General features: G+C 44.9%; 1 pseudogene; it reads right to left on the bottom strand.

Moving 5' to 3' along the window:
* Positions 1 to 463: 463 nt before the first annotated feature.
* LOC146076111 (5S ribosomal RNA) lies at positions 464 to 582 on the bottom strand (annotated as a pseudogene).
* Positions 583 to 7,383: the final 6,801 nt, after the last annotated feature.

Raw genomic sequence — 7,383 nt, 5'->3', positions numbered from 1 at the left:
GAGAGACTGAAGAAGAACCAAAAGGTTTTTGGGGCACGCTTTGTATACTATTTAATGAAGTTTAATCAATGTAAAGATGGCATAGAATAAAACGTAACTTTTAATATTAAGCTTTCTATTCAAATAAGTTGTTATGTATACTTTAGTCGACACACCTTGTGCACATCTTTTGGAGTTCAACATAGATGAGGAACTCCCACCAATTTCGAGGTAAATTCCTAGCGAAAGTTACAACAAGAGCGAAAATGTTTTTTAATTATCGTTTGCCAAGCAATTTTTATATAATATATTTCGGGCAGGCGAAATAAGACACTGGTCACTGCCCACCACCAATACGTTATCCCCTACAGTGTCGACTTGGGTGGGTATAACGTGCTGAATGCAGAGAGGAAAAGATAAGGGAGGGGTCAAAGAGATTGTGGCTACACCCCAACGGTACCGACAGGCGTACTGTTCCAGTAGTTAAATACAGCACTGGATATTCCCTGTAGGTCTCCCATACAGGTACTAATCCAGCCTATCACTGCTTAGCTACTGTGTTCGGATGGGTTACAGGCGGTCCAGTGAAGTATGGCTGTATAGCCCTAACTGGTTAATTCCGATGTCAATAAGGTGGATGAGCCAAAGTAAGCTTCTGCTGTTCAGACAGTTCAGAGCAAAGCGTCCCTGTTACCATTGATGCATTGCAGGGGTGCTTGCACAGACTGGGTGAATGAGAGAGCCACGAAATAAAATAGTTTAATAGTTAACGGGGGTGCTAACAAACACCATCCTCATCTCTGCTGTCAACCATCATGCTAGCATGGGATGGCTTGATGAGAGTCAGAGGGTTGTGCGATAGCTACCTCTAAGATGAAAAAGACATGCAGGTGTGGGGATATATATATAAAAAAAAATATATATGGAGAGAGATTTCTTTGAGAAAATGATAGATGTACCCACGGTCCCTAGATGGGGAGAATGCTGCCTCTCCCCTCTGCTCCATCTCCCCACACAGCACAGCAGCAACATATAATTAATAACTCACCCAGACACGACTGTGAGATGCTGGTCTCCACTCTGCTCTTCTGGGCACCCACAGCCACCTCAGGCTCAGACCGTCGCTGATGTCAATCTGCCGCAGGGCAGATTTAGTGTAAGAAGCCCAAACTTGTCTTCTGCACATGGCGCACCGTCCGCTGTCGCTCCTCTCCTGCACTGCACAGAAGCTCAGAAGAACACGTGTGCAGGGGGGAAGCAGCCAATCCTTGACAACAACAAGGGAGGCAGGGCAGGGCTTATAGACTGACTGCCAGACCAGCCCTGCTGAGCCAAGAAGAGCAGAGCCAGGCAGCAGCGCAGCCATTATATTATTAATCATGGGCAGGCTGCAGCAGACAAAACAACAGGCGCCATGATTGAATGGGATTTATTGGGATTGCGATTGTAAAATTCAGTGGTGGAATTCAGCAGGCCAGCAAACGGTTCTGCAGAACCTATAGAACATTAGGTATTAGTTCTGTAGAACCGGTGCGAACTGGCTGAATCCCACCACTGTAAGTAACCATTCTTGCTGTGATTACCTGGTATGCTGTGTACCTGCTACAAAAATAAAGACCACAACTTCATCGGTTCCAGTGTACGTGCTTCCTTGTCACAATAGGTACACAAAGTGGCCAGAGGTTGTCTGACAGGACGCCAGCGTGTGGGAGTGGGAACCTGACAATTTCTTAAGCCTTATAATAGAGGACCTTTGATGTCTGCGCTGGCATCGTTCTGCCCATCTCAGTCGCAGATTAGTGGAAGCCTCAGACCTACCTCTCATTGTCACAGACAGCAAAGTCCTTTCAATGCATCAGGAATTGCATATGGATTTGTGAGTGGATAGCGATCTGTGATAGTGTTGCAATACATTCGCTAATGGACACAAGGGGTGACATTTACTGGGATGAAATATTTGGACTTTGGAAAATTTATGTAAAAAAAAAAATGTGTACGTTTTCCCAAAATCTCCAACTTAATAGGATGCGAATTGCAGTGAAAATTGCACATTCTGACCTGTAGAAATTTTGTCACACTTCAATTCGCATCCAGATGTTTTCCCATTGTAAAGTATACTGGGGTGCGAATATTGGAAAACATTACCAAAAATAGCAACAAATAGACCTATTTCAACATGTCGAGTTTGACAGAACCATGCACAGACCAGTGCGATCTGTGCATGGTAATGTAAAACAATGTGTTGGTTCCACCTCCTGAGCATAACCAGCCCAGGGCTCAAAGATCCGGTCCTGGTTTTAGACATTCAGGGGAGCAAAAACATAGGGGAGCTCCAGGATTTCCAAAACCAGCACCAGGCTCAAGGGCCGGTCCTGGTTCCTAAAATACGGGTGACAAAATGACTAGGGGTCCCCCATATTTTGGCAACCAGCACCGGGCCAAAAAAGCCAACAGGGTAATGCCACAGACAGGGAAAACTTTTTACATAAGTTCCCCTGGCCAAAGCATTGATCCCTGTGGCAGGGACCTTGGAGGAGTGGGGACCCCCCAATAAAGGAAGGGTGGTGGGCATCAGGCTGATAAATGTTTGTTTACATTTGCAGCTTCTCCCACATGCCAGGGGTTAGTCCCGCCCACCAGCCAATGGCCGCTCCTTATTCGCTGGTAGGAGGGACATGTGGAAGGAGCCACGAATGTAAACAAACATTTGGACTGATCTCACAGGGATGCTGCCAGCCGGAGAAGACAGCGACCGAGCAGGGAGGGGTCTGGTGAGTATATATTCCCTCCGCAGGTTCTCCTTGGGGATTCTACATGGACAAGCCTACGAGGGAATCCATAGGTGACGTATGTGTAAATGCATGTAGTATGTAATAACGCTATACTGTTTAATGGATGTTTGGGCCCAGTGCTGGTTGCCAAAATATGGGGGACCCCTAGTCATTTTGTCCCCTGTATTTTGGGAACCAGGACCGGCCCTTGAGCCTGGTGCTGGTTTTAGAAACCCTGGGGATCCCCTATGTTTTAACTCCTATGAATTTCTGAAACCAGCATGGGGCTGGTTTTGCTCAGGAGGGGGGACCCTATGCATTTTTTTACACAAACCACACGTGCAGTAATTCGCACATTTTCATGACTAAAAATCGCACCATATCGCATTTTTTGCCGCAAGTTCACAAATTCAAAAATTCCAAATTCCAAAATGCGATAATGTGCGATTTCAGAACATTACTAAAAAAAAAAACCATTAAATGTCACCCAAGGTCAATTTCTTTACGCAAACATGTGAAGGGTAAACTCTTGTGAATCAGTATCGAGACTCCCCTAGACAAGTTAGTGAAGGTAGAATGGAAACTGCTCCCTACCCACGCCCTTTTTAATGACAACGTTCTATCCCCTACCAAATGAGTTTCCCCCAAACACACCACCTGTGCCCCATAGTGCTTAATCTGATTCATTACAATCCCCCTCTTGATTTTATCATTCAAACCTCTTGTGTTCCAATATACAATTTTTACCATGTAAATGTGATTTGCTTTAACTTAACTCGAGAGCTTTTAGGTTTCCTGGAACAGAATGCACAACTATTTATAATCGACTGGGTATTCCCATTCCTACCCCCCCCCCTGCCCACCCTGTATACCACCCCAACGCAGTATACCTAACATCCGCCCCCCAATCTAACACCTCCTACCCCCCCCCCCTACCCTATACCCTAACTCTATTTTCCCCCAAAAAAACTTAACCCTAACAGGCGAAAAAGAAAAAAAGAATACAAAAAAGACCACTTCCTCGCATGTGATCTCCTTGGAATTTCGTCCCAATGGTCCTTACACGTCAGAGTGAGGGATTCACCGAAAGAAGAAAAAAAAAAAAAACCCAAGAGCCCCATACATCAAACTTAACACTTAACCCTAGCAACTTAATGGGCACAGTCTTTTATCCAACCCCACCCCCCCCATCCTCAAACCATGATCTACCTAATAACAGGTGTTCTAAACCACTTTATACGAGGAGAAGGCAAGGGCAGAGAAAAAAAAAAAAATTCATATTATATCAGGAAGCAATTATCATAGCCGCCCAACTCAGTATGCACTGAAAGTCCCCATGGCCACTTTTTATCTTTCTATGGCTCTATAATTGTCCAGCCAGGCAGACACCTCCTCTGGATCAGTAAAGAACTTCGTCTGTCCACGATCAATGACCCTTAACTTGGCTGGGAACATCATTGAGTACTGCACACTCTTCTCCCTTAGCCTTTTTTTAATGTTAGAGAACTTCAATCTTTCTTTTTGGACATCTCTCGCATAGTCTGGGAATGCCAAAATATTAGTACCATCAATCTTCATTTGCACCTGATTCCTGGATAGGCGGATTATAGTGTCCCGGTCCCTATAGTTCAACACCTTAGCGATCATAGTCCTAGGTAGGGTGCCTGGGGCCTGAGATCTGGTCGGGACTCTATGAGCGCGCTCAATACAGAATTGTGGGGAAAGTAAGTCCTTTCCAATCTGGGATATCAGCCATTTCTCTAACCATTGCTTGGGGTGTTCTCCCTCTGCTCTCTTCGGGATGCCTATTAGCCTGACATTATTGCGGCGGGTGCGCCCTTCCATTTCTGCCATTCTATTTTTCATGATGGCGACAGACTCCGTTAACTGTTTAACTTGTTTAATCAAGGGACTTTGATCATCTTCTAACTGAGAGATCCTGGCCTCAGTGTCCGTAACTCTATCTTGGATATTTTGCAGTGTCTGTCTCATTAGCACAATTTCTGACTGGGTCTGCTCAATTTTTTCTCCTAGCCTTGCCTCACTACCACCAATTGCCTCTAGGAGATTTTGAAGAGTGACCTCAGGCGGGGTTTCAGGCAAATCAGGTGCTAGACTTCTAGTACCAAGTGACTTATTCGGTGACATTGAGGTCCGGGTATCATTACCCACAGCTGATGATTGGCCATTTGACCTTGCAAACTTTTGCAGTTTTGCCGCAGCAGCAGTTTGCCCAGTTTTTCCCATTGTCACTGCACTTTCCTGTATGCCGTTGCACTCCCTTCAGCCTAATATGTCCCCAGTCCACACAACAGGTTTTATCAAGGGAACAGCCTTTTTTGCCAACTTTACTATGCGCCACTGAGCCAGGACCAAACTCTTTCAGCCGCCAGATTATAGTCCCTGTTACCACCCCAGGCCCCCAGTACCTGTATCTTCACCACCGGCCGGCTTCCTGCGTTCTACTAGGAGTTGTAAATTCCTCGGCCTCTCGGTGTGTACTCCAGACACCTTCCCTTGCTCCGTGCTCCGACTTCCACCAGAGCAATCCTCCGTCACCGCCACCGCTCACCTCCTCTGCACACTTCCCTCCGTCAGCGCTGTCAGCACCGCCGACTTCCTGGGTTCTGCTTCGTGTCACGCACCCTCTGGCGTCTCCACGCCGCACTCCTGCCAGACCCCCGGATGCTTAATTAGACGCCTTAGAACCACCCGGCCTCTCACACCGGGTGCACTCTGTTCAGTCTCTGTGCCTCTGTGCACCGGCGCTTGGCGCTATACACTGCCTCTTCAGCCGGGACAACTGAGCAGCTCCGCTGGTACCCGGTTGTCTTGAGAGAACTGGAGAGGTTTGGTGAAATTTCGGGAATCAAAACTAACTGGACAAAGTCAAACTTGATACCTTGTAGAGGGAAAAGCCTAAGTGGGGAAGGGGAAGACAGCTCGGTGAAATGGGTTAACAATATGAAGTATCTTGGGGTCTGTGTGTCAAATAACCCAGAAGAATATATAAAACTGAACCTTGATCCATTGATAAAATGGTATCAAAATAAAACTAGATCCTGGGTGAAGCTCCCCTTAACAATTACGGGAAGAGTTAATCTTATAAAAATGGTTGCCCTCCCTAAATTCTTATACGTGTTTTTACAGTCCCCTGTGTATATTCCAAATCGCTTTTTTAAGAGTATAGACAGCATTACGTCATCCTTTATTTGGGGGAGGAAGAGAGTCAGGTTAAAGTTGGGTACGCTTATAAGAAATAAGAATCAGGGAGGTCTTGGACTCCCTCATTTTAAGATATATTATGTAGCCTCCCAGATATGGCAGGTTAAGGGATGGATAAGGGGAGACTGTGAAAATGGGGTAAAGATTTTGGTTGACCAGGAAAAGAGGGGCTACAATTCTAAACAAGTCCTCTTGGATGATAAGGCGAGAAAGAGTAAAAGTCCCCTAATTAACCAAGCTAGGAAGTGTTGGGCAATTGGGAGTAAGACCCTGAAGTATAATGGTATCGATCCAGAAACACCCATATGGGCAGGTAGTAGTAAGAGTGGAGATGGGGTAAGAAATGCTGAAATTAGAATTAGTTGGGCAAGATATGGTATTATAAACGTAGGACAGGTGTATGAAAGTGGGGTAATTAAAACCTTTGATCAATTGGCCGGTGAATTTCAGGTGGACAGAGCAATGTTCTTTCGGTACCTACAGCTGAGGCACAGATTAAATAGTACCTATGGACAGGGACGACTTAATATCCAGGACTCACCCCTAAAAACGCTACTAATTAGAGAGAAAGAAGTAAAAGTCTCAACTATATATAAGATCTTAGTAGCCCAACTTGAGAATGTTCAGATGGAAAAAATTAGGAGGGATTGGGAAAGCGATTTGGGACGGTTATCAGAGGAAGACTGGTGCAAGGCCATATCATCACCAACAAGAGCGAGTTTCTCTATAAGGTATCAACAGATCCAGTTATTTTTGGTCCATAGAGTATATATGACCCCGGTTAGGATTAGAAAATATGACAAAACAAGAAAGGACGAGTGCCCCAAATGCAGGAGTGCAATAGGCACCTTTTATCATATGATCTGGTCCTGCCCTAAGGTGCAGCAACTCTGGGTAAAAGTCAGCCAGGTAATAAATCAGTTGGGGATTGGGAGGTGGGAAATGAATGGAAAATCTGCTATCCTAGCTATATTGCCCAGACAAATAATAAATAAGGACGACCAAATATTAATTGAGAAATTAGTGACATTGGTTAAGGTGCTAATAGTTAGGAAGTGGTTGTCGAGTGAAAGTCCTAAATTCACGCATTGGATAAATTTGGTTAAAAGTATAATAGGACACGAAAGATATATGTATTTAAAACAGAAACATTTAGGAAAATTTGAGCGTGTTTGGAAAAAGTGGGTCACTTCTAAGTTTTATAAAACACAAGTTAATGGATAGATAACTAAGGTGGGGGGACATAATTACATAAGGTGAAAAGGGTTAGCACTAGAGGATTCTCGCACTAGTAGGCTATCTTTGGAAAATAGGAATATTGGATATGAGTAGTGTGTAAAGAATACACCCCCTTGATAGAATGGAAGTAGTGGGGGGGGGGGGATCACTAAGTTGAATAAGTTTTTTT

Source organism: Crinia signifera, chromosome 4, assembly GCF_055691185.1.
Source record: "Crinia signifera chromosome 4, ASM5569118v1, whole genome shotgun sequence".
NCBI lineage: Eukaryota > Metazoa > Chordata > Amphibia > Anura > Myobatrachidae > Crinia > Crinia signifera.
Note: the sequence above shows the minus strand (reverse complement) of the source record. Positions and strands in the feature narration are given on the sequence as shown.